Source organism: Equus quagga, chromosome 11 (genome assembly GCF_021613505.1).
Source record: "Equus quagga isolate Etosha38 chromosome 11, UCLA_HA_Equagga_1.0, whole genome shotgun sequence".
NCBI classification, from domain to species: domain Eukaryota; kingdom Metazoa; phylum Chordata; class Mammalia; order Perissodactyla; family Equidae; genus Equus; species Equus quagga.
Genome location: NC_060277.1, coordinates 451,761 through 466,860, shown reverse-complemented (window position 1 = coordinate 466,860; position 15,100 = coordinate 451,761). Strand labels below are relative to the sequence as shown.

Below are 15,100 nucleotides of genomic sequence, written 5' to 3'. Positions count from 1 at the left end.
TCCCAGCAGTGTCTGCTCCGAGCCTGATCAGAATTCCACGAAGGCATTCCAGCAGTGTCTGCTCCGAGCCTGATCAGAATTCCACGAAGGCATTCCAGCAGTGTCTGCTCCGACAGATTCACATCCTCACTGGGAGCCTTCTTCAACCCCTTTCTTCCCATAACATCTTAACAAGTGCAAGCAGGGAAGTTGTTTTGACAAGCATTTTATCACGGACTTCACCATGGCAGCTGGTCCCCGACAAGGAAGCTCCAAGAACTTAAAAGAAACGCAGTGTGCTCAGGAACAACAGAAAAGGGCAATGGACTTTGCTGGGAAATGGCAGTTCACAACTACAATACACGTGTAAGAATTACTCCTCAAGTCGAAAGCATTTAAACAAATACATCTATGAAAATAAGGCATTTAAAGAGTTTTACCTAAGAACAAACAGTCATGAACCTCCCCAGGGGAAGGCCTGTGTGTCCAGCACCCCTCCATTCAAGCCTGTGCCTGGCCCCCTGGCAGGGGAAGATCTCTCCCCACCTCCAGCCACAGATCCACTCCCTGGGTCTGAACTTTCTGACGCAAATCGCACCGCACATCGTCTTTTGTGACTGACTTCTTCCACTCAACATTGCGTTTGTGAGGATTTATCTATCTTTAAAAAGCGAGTGTTGATGACTTTCTGGATTTAACGCAGGATTCCAAGGGACACAGGTAAGAAATGTGCAGAAATGCATCAGTTAGAAACCCCAAACACTTGGAAGAACTGTCATCACTGTTTACTGCACGGAATTAATCTTGCTGCAAATATCTGTTTAATCTACAACCAGGAGAGCTCCACAAATCGGAAAAAGACGCAGAGCTAATGAAAACGGTGTGGTGTTGGCGACGGTCCAAGGCCAAGAATCCGAGACCCGGTCTATTCACTTCACACCTTACAGTCAAGTGACCTCACGGCTGTTCCTAAACCTCGAAGTTTCCTTTGCTGTAAGATGGGCTACATGCCTTCTTCTGAATCCTACAAGGAGTCCTCCCAGGACCCAATGAGATGACACCATGAAAATGTCCAGGCCTGTTAAATACCATGGACATGGAGCTGGCGGTCATATGTGTGACTTTAGGAAAGCAAATTCATGAATTGGCAAGTATTCACTTTTTTCTTTTATTGCAAGGAGGCTAACAATAATAAACAAAAGCAATGTGGAAATAAAAATATAAAATAAGTCACAATTAGATATCTCAGTATATTTTTGACTTGATATTTTTGATACATAAAACATGTAAAATGATAACCTAGTTCTTTTCCACCTAACGAAAATGTGAAATAATGTTTGTGATTAAACTGACAAATAAATATACTCAACGTATAATGAGCATATGTCACTGACATCTGATTATGCTACTAAATTACACCATATCCACTCACGTTTGATCCGACTCTGGTTAAAATGGTTACAATTACAGATCCTTGAAAGATGCTCACAGGGCTCTGAGTCACAGCTCAGCGGAGTAGATGCTGTAAATTCATGTAAATGGATTATCTCCAGCCTTTTTGGAGTTACGACACTCTAGTTAAATCTGACTGTTAACACATATTGTCTGCCCTTAATAAGGTGCAGACACACACACACAATTACAACTACTTTTATTTGAGAATCTCTTGGCAGTCTTCATGAAGGTCACGTTGTCTGAGATTGAATCTCAATCTGATAAGTTAGAAGGTTACTCTGATTTTCCGATACACATAGAAATAATTTTTCAGGCAACCTTGAAATATAGCACAAATTCCAAAGGCCATTAGAAGCAAATTCTAACCCAAAAGGTTTAAGAGGAAGCAAAGCAAAGTTTCAGCTTGATGGAGAACAAACGAGGACATCCTGCAGAGAGAGCTTCTGCCCGCTTCTCCTGCGAGGCTGCGGGGTTGTGGGGAAGGCGGGTTCCAGGGTTGTGCAGGCTTGTTCCACAGCTTGTGTGCGGCTCCCTGTGCTCATCAGCCCACTGGCCTGCTCCTCTTTAGTGGCCGGCACCCAGGACGAGAAGAGACCTCAGTCTAGCCTCACTGCCAGGAACAATCCCCAGGGATTGTGCACTGTGGCAACTCACAAAGAGAATCTATTTTATAAAGTGCTCCCTTCATTTGGAAGAAAATTTCCCAGACAAGCAGCGCAGAATTATCTGCAAATGTGACTGTTGCGCGTGGTGCCACCATCCACTAAGAAAAACACCAGGACGGTGACTTTAGATGATCCGACTCCCATCCCTCTACGATGTGTCAACGAGCACAGGAAACACCTCCTGCAGCTCAGAGCCAGGACACATCACAGCTGCTCCATGAAGATGGACACTGAAGTGCTCTGGATCATTATGTCTGCCTATTAACTGGTCTCCAAGCTTCTGATCTCTCTGACCACTCTGCCCTCCTTCTCCTGCTCCAACAGTCTCTCAGCCCAGCAGCCAGAGGGATCCTTTCAAAATGTATGTCACATGGTGTTGCTCCTCTGCTCAAACTCTCTAACATCCTTACTGTGACTGACAAGATGCGACTTGATCTATGAGCCAGCCCACTGCTCTCTGACCTCATCTCCCACTACCCTGTCCCACATTTATTGTCCCCTGGCCACACCCCCACACGCAACACCTCCATACACTCCTGCCTCAGGCCTCGGCACCCGCCACTCCCACCACTCCAAATGCTCTTCCTGAGACAGCCTTACAGACAGCACCTTCTCGCTCCTCAGCTGTGCATCAGAGTCCCTTTTGGTCGAGGTCTCACCTGTTCACCCTCCCTAAAACTCCAACTCCTGCCCAATATTTTAGATCCCTTTCTGTGCTTCCTTTCGTCTCTTTAGTACACGCCACTAGTATGCAAATACTCCAGTTATTTATCCTGTCTGTCTCTCCCACGAGAATGTAAGTCCCAGGAAGCTTTAAATTGGAATTGCATGAGAGCTACTGCAGAATTTCAGGTCAAAAAGGGGTCACTGTTTAGTAACTGATGGCTGTTGCCCTGGGTTACAGGCTTTCCAGGAATTGGTCCCTCATTTAATCTTCGCAACAGTAGCCTTGTCTTATAAATAAGGAAATGGAATAAAGTCGCTTTACTTTTGGAAAGTTCACAAGTGGCAACTGGGGGTACAATCCACACCTGACCCCAAAGCTGCTGCATTAAACTGTGAAATAACAACTCGGCGATGCCTGCAATTACCTGGTTTTCTGACCTAACAATAATCTCCATTTATCGCTCTATAAGAACAAAACCTGAGTCAGGCTGGCCGGCAAGGCAGTGGGGGTGGAGCGAGACTGAGGGCTCGGCATCTGCTCCTTCACTGACCAGCTGTACATGCTCAGCACTAGAGCTCCCGTGCAGGGAACAGAGTAACTCAAACGGCATCGCCACGCTTCACGTTAAGGGAATTCTTCAATATAAGGTGAGATATTTTGTTAAATATAAGTTTAAAGTTGCCTTGCTTTCAGAACTTAAATGCAGTTTTTGAACCTCTCAATTGGTCAGTAAAGTTCACCAACACCCCCTACCCATGTCTGGAAGGAACAGAGTCACAAATGAAACTTCAGAAACCACGGCTCCTTGTGTCCAACTGCTTACTTTGGAGAGGAATCACCTGCCTCAGCAGCGGTGGGTCTGGGGACGTTGATGCTGCCGACCTGCGTTTCGGGGACCACCAGGTCCTGGCTGGAGTTAGACAAGCTTCCCACAGACGGACAGCAGGGCTGAAATATGGTATCCTGGCAGACAGTCAAGTTACCAAAAACTGGCTGTAACTATGAAACACAGATTAGCCCAGGCTTTTTTTTTTTAATCTGCTATGCTTTTAAAAATCAGAAAACCTAATTATAGCCAGAGGCAAACTTTGCCTTCATTTAGCAATTACTACACAAAAGCAGACATAGAACAGACGAAAGGACGTGAAGCATCACTTAAGAGAAACCAACACACACTCCTCTCCCACGGGACGCACTGTCTTTGGTGTTTCTCCTCCAGAATCAAATCTTGCTCAGGGTGACTCTTGGTTAAGACTCCAGAGAGTTCTATAAGGTGGGGTCTGTGCTTCTCCCACCTTAATACCTTAGACACACAAGATCGTGACTCAATTCTGCTCCCTCCTTATCCCTCCCCCCGGAGCCCCCAATGACAACAGCAGGGTTCTGGAAACAGACGCACAGAGAAGCACACCGGTGCCCCTCCAGCACTCGCGAGGGCCGGACTGTCCACTCCAACTATTAGATAGTCCCAGCTGTCCCTTTTCTCCTACTCAGTCCATTACCACAAACCCAGCCTCTTCCTCCAGGGCTCCAAGCTTTCTTCTTCCATACTGAATTAAAACATCTTTTATTTATCTATCTATCTATTTATTTATTTAATTATCACATATTAAGTGATCTTTTCCTCATAATAATGAAACTACTTAGAGCATAAATGTTCCAACTGATCAAGTAATTTCTTGTTTTTAATCATTTTTATTATTATAAATCATATATACAAATTGCACACCGTAAGGTCATGAGTAGTCAAGAACTCACGACTTAGCCCATGACTTAGATTTCACCTGCAACCAACAACTGCAGGCTCCTCCCCCCCGCCCCAGGGTCACCACTCCCCTGAATTTTGTTAATCACCCCTTACTTTCTTTTATGTGTGTGAACATGTCTAAATTTCATGTTTAGACTTGCTTTGACTTTATAAAAATGGTATCTTTTTCTTTGTGGTGTTATTAGCTTGCCGTTATGTTTCTAAGACACACGCACGCTGTCGTGTGAGCCCATGATCCCCTGATTTCACAGGCTCACGCTCCATCCCAATACCTCGTTTATTCATTCTTCTGCTGATGGACAGCTGGGTGGCACCAATGTTCTATCATTTCGACAATTCAGAATGCCCCGAGAGGGGTCAGGAGGAAAGGGCTGCGGCTATGGGTCAGTTCTCCACAGACTCACTGTTGAGGGGACGGGCCCTGGACTCGCAGACCCAGAGTTAAATCCCAGCTCACTTCCGGGTGTGACGGATGCGTCTGCCATCCTGACTGTAGTGATGGTCCTGTGCACGTACATGTGTCAAACTTACTAAACTGTACACTTTAGATATGCGTGGTCTATTTTACATAAGTTACATCCTGTAGCATCCATTAAGAGAGAGAGAGATCTTGGTTTCAGTACTTAAAGCTATGTGATCTTAGGCAAGTGATGTAACCTCTCCAAGACACAGTTTCCTCATCTGTGAATTGGGCACGAGCCCAGCAGCCGTGCGTGGGGACAACGGTACTAGGGAGACTCACATGCAGCTTCTGCTCTGTAGCTTCTCCTGGCGCTTGGCCCCATGCTGGGATACAGAGACAAGACAGCAATGCTGTCCCCGTCCAGAAGGGAAGGCAGGTATGAATAGAGCCGTATTCCAGCGTGATGGGAGGCGTGCGAAAGAGAAACAGAGGTACTGGAGACACCTGCCCTGTTGCGATTCCTAAAGGCCTGGAGACGGCAGACCCCAGCCCTTCGACCTTGCTGGCAAGGGTGCAGCGTCACAAGGGCCATAAACAGCAGAGCAGTGAACCCACGGAGCGGCATGGGCTCCTCTGTGTCTGGAGTGTGTTCCGAAATTACTCACACAGGGAGACCCAGCAGGAAACGCCTGGACCCAGAGTAGTCACAAAGGTCCCCAAACTGTAGGTGCCCAGAGGCCAGGGACCATGTCTGTACACTGGCACCAAGGAGAATGTCAATGGTTTTGAACAAACAGCACGAATGCGTGAATACCAGACAAGTCAAAGACGGAATGAAAAGTAACAACAGCAGGTGTAATGAAAAGGATTTGGGAAATTCAGCAACCTTGGCCTGTTATTTAACCAACACGTTGCAATAAAATGAAATGAAACAAAGTGGGAAGCCCTGACTTGCGCCCTCCCTGATGCGTTCTGGCTGTGTGATCTCGGGGAAGTAATTTCATACGTCTGAGTCCCAGTTTCCAGACCATTAAAATGATACTGTTGATTATTAAAATACCTAATTTGTGGGGGCTGGCCCCGTGGCCTAGTGCTTAAGTTCAGTGCATTCCACTTTGGCAGCCCAGGTTTGCGGGTTCAGATCCTGGACGCAGACCTACACCACTGGTCAGCCACGCTGTGGTGGTGACCCATGTATAAAGTGGAGGAAGATGGGCAGATATTAGCTCAGGGCTAATCTTCCTCAGCCAAAAAAAAAAGAAAAAACCAAACCTATTTTGTGGCAGTTCTTGCAGGAAATGAGATATAATTTGTGAAAAAGTTCTGGGTATCTTCTCGAGTGTCCCACTATTACATAATATTACACATATTCCATTATTATATTATTATAAAGTTAGTACTAGTGTGACCACGGGAGGTGCTACATGCAGACAATCTGTGATTATTTAGTAGTTGCTAAAACCTCTCAAATTCTTTGCTTTAGGTAGGAAATTCTATGTCAGTGGAAGAAAAGCCTTAGAACGACTGGGGGAGCAGCCAAATTTTCATAAAAACTGACCCTGTTCACAGAGTAACTTTCTCTGAAGTCTGGTTTGAAAGACCAAGCAGTTGAATGATAACAATCATCACTATTGGAGCACACCTGTCCCCAAGGTGGCACTTCCGCCCCCGCTGGAGCCATCCTGTGTGCCGGCACCATGCTAAGGGTCTCACAAACATCAACTCACTCCAACCTCACAACAACCCTCCAGGCTGGTTCATTATCAAAACCAGAAGGCGGCTGAGAGTGAAAGGTGCTGTTAATAATTACCCAGGACAGCAGCTGTATGGCAGGACCGTCCTGAGCATACAGACATGTGGCCGACAACTCCTTACAGTGGAGGAACTGAAGCTCACAGAGAGAAGCAGTCTGCCCAAGGCCACTGGCTGCAAGAGGTTGGGGCGCTGCCCAGAGCCGGGCTCTCGGGCCTCCCCTTACACCAGCCTCCTGCATTTGCAGATACAGGGTAAGGCCCATCCTTTTGTCATCAAAGTCCTCCTCAATTAAATGTCTCTTATCAATGAAGACTAAAACACAACCCAAGATGCCAGTTCAAAGAATAACGGGAAACCAAAAACAAAATTTCAGTTTCTATCAATACCATTAAAGCCAACCGTTTACTCCCAGAATCCCAGTCTAATTTATGTTTGGACGTGAATTTTACACGAGAGACTGAGTAACTCAGAATGGACACCCTTTCTCCCAAGACGACAGGGTCCCTATGAAGGTTTCCCCAACCCAGCGAACAGCTCACCAAACACCACCTCCAACAGCACAGCCCATCGACCCACGGAACGTTCTGGCATCTGTAACTGAACTTCCTTAAGATACCCAAATAAGCTCTTGGGTAGCAGCTGGTATACCCCAAAACTATACGAACAAAAAAGTGTCAAGACTAGACGACACTAAAGCAATGACTTACTTTTCCATTTCCCAGTTAAATCAAAGGTATTTTGTGAGATTTCTACATTTCTTTTCTGTATAAGCATTTTTCATGCCAGTGTTTGATATTTAGGATACACATAACAGATACAGTTGGAAACATTTAAGCAAGTTTTTTCTCGCGACACTACATCACCATGTTGAAAGATGTGTGGAATCATTTTTGACGCCGTAAACAGGAGGCCTACCTGGTAAAGGTTTCACCTTAGGATCCAGAATGAAAAGCAGCCATCGCGAGGCTCTTTGCTCTAACATACATCCTGAACCTTTGCCCTGAGAGCGAGCCTCCTTCTAGGAGAATGCTTCCGTCCTAGGCACATACAGACTCTTCGTGTTTGTTGCATGCTAATTAGATGCTTTTCTCTCTAAATACGTCTTCAGATGTCTGAGCACCTACGGTCTGGGCACTCACCTGGCTGTCCCATCTCCCACACGGCCCACGGCTATCCTCACCACCCACCCCATCGCCTGCCCAGGAAATACAAAGAAAGGGTTTTCCCCAGAGAATTTCCCCTCTAACCTGACTTCCACATACTCTGTATCTAAAACGACCTCGACTGCTAAAACAACTTGTAAGAACATGAGTTGCAGGTTGGGGTCTTGGTCTTAACACACAGACCACAAACTGCTGGCCTGGACCCTCCGGTTATGGGATTCCCACCTGATCTCAAATGCCAACTTGATCAGACACTGAATCCCAGGGAGACTTTGGGTTCTTTCTGGACTCTGAGTTCTGTTTTTACTGTTCTGTCCTATTGGTCTGTACCCAGCTGCCACGTGGAGTAATTCCCGACACTTGATGTCTTAGCACCTTCCTCACAGCTCCTCACAGCCGCCCAGTGACGGACCTCATCTTCAGCTTCTCCGGTCCTCTCCCTCCGCCTCCCATCCCTGAAATAACTCCAAACCAAACCAAAACTACACAGAATGCTCGACTTTTTATTGCTATTGTGTTAATTTTATAAATTATCTTGGGCAGAATTGACGGCTTTTTGATACTGAGTCATCTAATCTAAGAGCATGGTATGCCTTTCCAGTTATTCAAATCTCATTTGTGTTATTCTACAGTATTTTAGAGTTTTTTCATATAGATCTTGTACTTTTCTTATTAAATTTATGCCTAGTTACTTTGTCTGCTATAGCTATTTTAAATATTTTTTCTATCATATCTTCAAACCTGCCTTTGTAGATATGAAAGTTATTGATTTCTAATATTAATTTCACGCTTTACTATATTATTGAATTCTATTATTGATAGTAGTTTAATTCTATTCTCCTGGATTCACCAAGAATATAAACTTGCCACGTCTGCGTGACAACATCACCTCGGTCTTTTGCATTTCGTACCTCTCGTTCCACAGCTTTTCCAGAGGTGCTGCTGGTTCCTCCCACACAATATACAACAGTGACAGAGAACATCCCTGTCTCATCCCTATCCTAATGAGAATGGCCAGTTAGAAATCATATTAGATTTGGTGACAAGACAAATACAACTTGTTAAGTTATGAGTATCCACTTCTTCGTATATTGAGTGTTTTTATCCAGAATGGCTGTTAAATTGTATCAAGTACCTTATTAATACCTATGGTTTTGATATAATTTTCCTCCTCAAATCTGTTAATATGATTAATGTATGATTGGATTACCTAATATTGAACATCCTTGCATTACTACTGGAATAAGTCTGGATTGATTTTGGAGTGCTTGTCTTGTAAGGAGCTGCTAGATTCTCTTTCCTAACATTTTATTAACAACTTCTAATGCCAGCATTCAGGAGAGAGACTGGCCAGTATTTTCTGCTTTGAGCAGTTTTTATCAGGTTTTGGCAGCAGTGTTAAACTAATTCATTATAAAAAGTGCACCTTTTCCTTCTCTTTCTTTGTTCTGGAAGAGTTTCAAGCAGTGGATTCATCCAGTCTTTAAAGCTTTAGTAAAAACCACTCTGTGAAACCATCTGGCTTGATGCTTTTTGAATTTGGTCCAGTGTTTTTTTACTGGCTTCACTTTTTTTGCTCCCAGTTTTATTGAGAGATAATTGACATACAACACCGTGTAACTTAAGGTATACAACATGATGTTGACAGACATGTATATTGTGAAACGATCACCAAAATAGGGTTAGTTAACACATGATCGCCTCACAGTTACCCTTTTTTTGCCAAATTTGGTGTAAATTGTTTATAAACTTTCTTTTTTAAAAATGGAAATCAGTCTAAAATATTAAATATTAGCTATTAAAATATTCTCTAGAAGTTCTAGAGTCAGGTTTGATATATGACACAAATTAGAAAATCAGTTTCAACACGATATATGTATCTTCCATCTAAAAACATGGAACATACAATTTTTATTCCTAATTATAAAATCCTCTGCTTAAAAAGTGCTAGTGAGGGGCCGGTCCTGTGGTGTAGCAGTTAAGTTCATGTGCTCCACTTTGGCAACCCAGGGTTCGAAGGTTCAGATCCTGGGTGCGAACGTAGCCCCATTCAAGAAGCCATGCTGTGGTGGTGTCCCATACACAAAATAGGAGAAGATGGGTACACATGTTAGCTCAGGGACAATCTTCTTCATCAAAAAAAGAAAGAAAAAAAGCTAGTGATTTCCTATCAGCTCTGCAGTGAAGGTCAACTCCTTTCCTCAGCATCACCCCTCGGTGCTCCTGCCCCAGCCTCCTCCACCACACTCCTCCCCTCACTCTTGCTGAACTCAAGATCTGCAGAGCTGCTCCACCTGGCATCTGCCCGACCCTTCACAACCTCCCCTCAGTGCCCCCACTCTCAGAGACATGCCCTAGCAGAGTTGTAACATGACACCTGAACTGAGGTTTTGGAAGTGGCTCAATAATTGGTAATGTCTGAAGGTGTGAGAAAAAGAAAACAATCAAGGAGGCGCCCAGCATTTATAACTTAAGCAACTGGTAAAATGGAGGCTGTGCTGACTGAGGTGGGAAGAACCAGGGAAGGAGCAGGTATCTTTTCGGAAGAGGGATGTGAGAATCACTTATGTGGATCTGGATAAGTTCGAGACACCTGCAAGACACTAAGCAGAGCTGGACAGTAAACAGATAAATGCATGAGTCTGGGCTAGAGACAGAAACTTAGGAAGCGTCAATGCATGGAATTTGAAACCATGGACTCAACAAAACCACCCAAGGAGTGGGTCTGTTCCAGAGGAGCAGAGGTGCAAGGTTCAGGCCAGCGTTTGGGAGCTGGAAGAAGAGGGGCATCCAACAATGACTGAGAAGCAAAGGCTGGAGGAGGAGGAGGAAAACCAGGAGTGCGTGGGCTCGTGAAAGCCAAGGAAAGAAAGTATCGTAAGAAGCAAAGAACGAGAAGTGATGTCAAATGCTGTTCTGTTCGGAGGCTGAGTAAGACGAAGCCTGGGAATTAAGTATGGGGTGTGGCCGGGAGAGCTGATGAGTGGACTGAACAAGCAGCCCCAGGGGCGCGTCCGCAGGGTTCACAGCAGACTGTGAGGAAAGGCCACGTCGACAGCAAGGTCAGTCCCTTCTTTGGAGAAGCTGTAAATGTGGCAGAATTTGGAGGGAGATAAAAGGCTGAAGGAAAGTTTCTTCAAGATGAAAGAAAATCGAGAACGTTTTTATAAGGATGGATAGGATGCAATAGAGAGAGGAGACTGATGAGGCAGAAGGGAGAGGAAAGTGGCAGGTGTGAAGTCCTTGGGAGGCTGGCGTTATTCATTCCATTGGGAACATACTGATCGCTGGCTGTGTGCTGGGCCCCGATCTGAGCAACAAGGATGCAGCAGGCAGACAAGCAGCAAGCACTGTGCAGCCACTGCAACAGGAGGAAAGGGTGGGGGGCATGGGGACAGATGCGAGTGGTTCGAGAGGTGTGGCTGTGAAAGGACATGCCTTCCGATTGTTTGGGTTTTTCCTAGTGCGTAGATATCAAAGACAGGATCTGAGCGTATCAGAGGAAGCGGGTTTGGAGTCTTGAGAAGAAGGTGTGGAATGTAATTTGGGAGAGTGGAGGAGGGAACTGATGGGTGAACATATTTTTATCACTGGGCAGGACTTTCGGTTTGAGGCCACACATTTATGGTGAGACCAGCTAACATACCTAGTGTTCTTCTCTGGCCTTGTTCAGCCAATCAGCTTTTAGCACAGAGCAGAGAGAGCGCTGGATCAAACTGGGGTTGGGATTTCTCCAGGAAACCAGCAAAGGAGAGAGGGGCCTGTAGAGTTGAAAGTGTGTACAGAGAAGTGGCTATAATGGTGGACCATGTAACACAGGATGGGGAAGGACATCTAAGGTGACGAAGAGGGTGGGGTCAACACATTGGAATTTCTCATGGGGTCAGATGATTTTCATAATGGGTTCTAGTGGGATCAAGCTGGAGGGACAGGTGGCAGATGGAACATCCTTGACTCTTCTCATAACTTCAGCAAATTCTGTAGGATCCACTTTCAAAATAAACCGGGACTCTCCACCAGGGCCACCCTGGTCCCAGCCCCCATCCTGGGTCTCTTGCCAGGATTGCTGAAAAGCCAACCAGCTTGCCCCAGCTTCCATCTTCAACCCTCTATGGTCTTATTTCCATACGTTGCCAAGACTAACAGTGCTCCATAGAAAACCAGATCTTGCTGTTCTCCCAGTTCCTCCAGGGCCCCTCCCCCCAGGAACAATGGATCCACTGTCCTCACCACGGCTGACTAGGTCCCATGCGATCTGGCTCTTGATGATCTCCCCAAAGTCATCATTGCCTCCCTTCTCCTGTCACTGCCCGCTACTCTGGTCTCCAGCTGTTCCTCCCACAGGATGGCTGTGTCACTGTCTCCAGACTTTGCACTTACTGTCTCTTCTAGAAAGCTCCTCTCCAAGATCTGCATGTGTGGGGTGCTGCACTGCATGTGAGGTCTGCTCTGACGACAGCTCAGAGTCCCCTTGAACACTCACTCTGAAACAGCAGCCCTGTCACTCTGTAACACTCCGGACTACGATTCCATTCCTCTTCACAGCACTCGTCACCCCGGCGTTACACTGTATCTGTCTGCATACGTCATCCCTGTGATGGCAGGGACCCTGTCCTTCCCACTTGACAGCTGCCCTGCACCTCCAACAACGCCTGGCATACTGGAGATGCCGGACAGCATTTATTAAGTGAACGAATGAATAGCCCGTTCACAAAGATCCCAGAGAGCAATCTTACCCATTCCCCACTTTCTGGATGAGAACATTGACGTCCTGAAGGCCCACGTGAAACATCCAAAGCAGCCCAGCAGTGGCAGAGCTGAGGCTGGAATCAGCCGCCCAGCTCCTAGGACGCCAGCACCTCTGAAACCGCCCTCCTCGGCGTGCACACAACCTCTGGTCCGGGTCCTTGGTGTGTCCTGCCTATTGCAAGCTCTCCCACTCTTCCCTTGCACACCTTCCCTTGTCCCAACCGTCCCCATTTCCTGACTGCCCAGGTCAGAAGGGCATCTCTTCCACACGTTACTGTACACTTACTGTGACATGTGACATATGAAACGTTGTAGTTCTGGTCAGTTCTCCCACCTGAGAGCTGTAAGCTTCTCAAGGCAAGTACAGGTGTCTTATTAATCTTTACATGTCGCAGCATCTGGCATGTAGCATGCATCCTTAAGAGACACATATTGTACTGACTGCTTCTTCTTCCTGGAAGGTTATTTTCCAAGATGCCTGCATGGCTCCCTCTTTTCATCTCAACCACCTCTTTGCTCAGGAAAACCTAACCTTTTAATTTAAAATTGCAACCTACACTCTGTCTTGTTCTGCTTTACCTTACTGCAGAGCACGTCACCCCTAATATAGCATCACTGCCCATTTACTCCTGGGGTCTCACCATCGAGTCAGAGCACCATCGAGTCAGAGCACCATCAAGAGCGAGGATGTCTGGTTTACTTCACTATTACATCTTCAGCACCTAGATGGTCCCTGGCACACAGCAGGTGCTTAATAAATACTGGTTTAAAAAGGAATTATGATTCTGTGCTTCAAGTAGCTCTGTTTACGAAGACACTGAGGAGGGATAAGGGACATGTCTGTGTTCCAAGTGACAACCTCTGATGGCTGCACAGCTTCAAATCAACACATCATCATGACGTGGTGAATGGTGGTGGGTCACAAAGATCAATAGACTTCGATTCGGGATGAGTATTAACTTAGTAGTAAATTGTTCAGTGAACGACTGTTGAGTGAATGAGCCCGCTAGGCAGCTGATCATGCCCTAGGCACTGTGTGGGGTGTCACCTTGACTTGAAGATGCTTGAGTACCCGTTAGGCTGAGGGACCCACAGGAAGAGGTAGAGAGAGCACAAGGACAGATGAAGGTTAATCTCATACCAGTTTCAAGTCCTCTGTCACTGAAAGCAGTGCTGAGTCTTGTTAACCTTATAGAGTTAATAAGAAAAAAAAGTATATTGGCTGGTAGAGAGCATTGTAATTAATCCAATAATTATAAATAAACAAAAAGATGGAGAATGCACTCCAAGACCATCAAATTGGATATGCAATAGTGGGATGGCAAGTGGGTTTTTTGATGCTCCATGGAACCAAGAAATTGCAAACTTAACACAACATTGAATGATGTAGCCTAACAGAAACAAGCATGAGAGGGAGGGAAGTTAGTTAATATAATGGGATAATTTGTTAGTTGATATTTAATTAATATATAATCGTTCATAATTAATACATTATATAATTTGACATTTTATTCTCAAAAAAAATTCTTAACAGAAACTGTCTTGAGAAGACATACAGACCTAATGACTTAAAAATTTTGAACATAATTCAACTTGGATCTCTATATCTAAGAAAAATAAATTCCCCATAAATATTACTAATAGTATACCCCAAGGATTTCAAAATACTTTCACCCGGGAATACACAGCAGCACGGGAAGGTAAGATCTGCAAGCAGCTATGTGCTTTTGTTAGGGTCCAAATACAGGAAGCCATGAGTGCAGACCCTGTGACAGAGCCTGTAACTCGCTCTCCCACCCAGCACACACCAGCGAAGGCTCCCCCATGCCCCAAGGCCACCATTTACAGAAGGAGCATGTGGCCCCAAGGGGAGCTGTGTCTAGGGTCACCCCTGGCTCCTGCTGTCGGGGACCCAGTGCCACCACACCACCACAGGGACTTCCTGCGCTCACTGGGATGTGTCCCATGTCACGTCACGTCAAGGATGACATTTACACGCACACTCTTTTCCACGTGATCACTGTCTGCCGACTCCTTTCCTCAGGGTAATGATCCGTGAGGGAGAGGGCTGCTTGGAGGGTCCGAGGCAGTGCACAGGAGTAGAAACCAGTCCACAGAGACTGGACTTCCCTCGGGTTTCAGCATCGTGGTAAGTAAATGGCTATGTGAGGATTCAGAAACTGTTTCCGCTTTCCAGAAGATGTTAGGAGGCTGCCTTGGTGACACCGATCTGCCAGCAGGAGACTCTGGTGCTCCTGGATACTCTCAACTTGTACAATCATGTGGCACCCAAGCCACCTCTGTCTCACCGGGCCCATTATAAACCCAATTCTCCTCCTCTGAGCACCAGTGAAAAGCAGATGCATATCTGGATACAAAAACCCTTGGGGGTGAGGAAGATGGGGGATGCTGGTCACAGGGTGCAAGCCTCAGTTCTAGGATGAATAAGCTTGGGATCCAGCGCACAGCATGGCGGCTTAGTAACTCCGTGCTGTG

At 45.9% G+C, this 15,100-nt stretch overlaps 1 protein-coding gene across 4 annotated transcripts in view; it reads right to left on the bottom strand.

Annotated features, from left to right (window-relative positions):
- The window catches only part of NHSL1 (NHS like 1), a 124,014-nt gene that overhangs the window by 22,475 nt on the left and 86,439 nt on the right, over positions 1-15,100 (bottom strand). The window lies entirely within an intron of this gene.